General features: G+C 36.3%; 1 non-coding gene across 1 annotated transcript; it reads right to left on the reverse strand.

Annotated features, from left to right (window-relative positions):
* Window positions 1–660: 660 nt before the first annotated feature.
* Window positions 661–793, reverse strand: LOC131814215 (small nucleolar RNA SNORA72). The gene has a single exon (XR_009347207.1). It is a non-coding gene; the product is annotated as a small nucleolar RNA SNORA72 (small nucleolar RNA).
* Between the last annotated feature and the right edge of the window lie 518 nt (window positions 794–1,311).

A 1,311-nucleotide genomic window follows, 5' to 3' on the forward strand; every position in this document is an offset into this window, starting at 1 on the left:
AATAAGCAATAAATAAAAGCAATTGCTTTTATCATTCATCACAATTACTAATATTCTACAAGTTAATTGTTGGTTTGTACATTTCAAGACCTGTGTATATTAACTTTGCATTAACTTTTTAATAGCATTTCCTACATTCCACCCAGAAAATTCCCGCCTATCTTTCTCTCAGTAAACCACCAAGCTTTGTTTGGTCTTTGATTCAGTCCAGCATCAGTAATTTTTACAGATTGTCGTTAAGATGTATGGTGATGTTTAAAGCACTATAATCCATCTCTATCCTTGGAGATTTTGATGCAGTACTGCAGTACTCCTACAGCTTGCTGTTGTCAGCTTTTCCATCAGCATCATTTAGAAAAGACACCAAGGAACCATATGTTTGTCAATTATTTTATCAAGGGAACAAGTATAGAAACATCCCTTGCAAGCGCTCAACAATCATTATTGCACACAACTAAAAGGAGTACATTCTACTTTTTTTTTCTAGAAAATAAAACACAATAGTTTTACAATTCATTTGATGGCAACTGGTAATCACCAAATTAGCAATGGTTATTTTCAAAAGTTATCACACTAGCTATGCTGTCATTTTGAAGGACGATCAGATACCTAGAGCCACAGACACTTCCCACATGAGAGGCATCATATAAATCAGACTTGGTTTATCATAAGTATTGATAAAACCAGACCTAGGGGAAGAACTAGGTCTGGGGATTCACGTGAATGGTCTTAATATAGCCAATGTTTAGGCTGCCTGATTATTACAAAATCAGAACAGCAAGAATACTCACAGAATAGGTTCTACTTTTTTAAAAAAATCCACAATATAGTCAACTGACATGTATATACAAGGCCATTATCCTCAGGGTCCTCATGGTAACCCTGCTGCTAAAGTTATTGATCTTCTTTAATGAATTACCTGCTTTGTTGACATCTGCACTTAATTCCAAAGTCAACCACACATTTCCTCAATAGTTCACCTCTCCATTTCCATTTATTTGCAGACTGTCCACAGAGACAACCCACTAAAAAGAGGACAACACTAACCTTGGAACCAGAATGTTTGGGTCCAAGCTTTAATTTGTAATTTAATCAACTGTGCACAAAATCTGATTTGCCTCATCTCTGTTTCTGTGTGAATTATCTTACACTCCTTCCTCATCTTCTCCAAATAAGCAGCTAGTAAAAGTATTATCATTAGGAAAAGCTTTGGAAACCCAAACATAGCTGTTGTCCTTGCTTGATGGAAAGTCTAAGAGACAGTCATCTGTTCTCAGAAGCTTTGTGGGGTGGACTATGGGGATGTGCCTC

Source organism: Mustela lutreola, chromosome 13 (assembly GCF_030435805.1).
Source record: "Mustela lutreola isolate mMusLut2 chromosome 13, mMusLut2.pri, whole genome shotgun sequence".
Taxonomy (NCBI): domain Eukaryota; kingdom Metazoa; phylum Chordata; class Mammalia; order Carnivora; family Mustelidae; genus Mustela; species Mustela lutreola.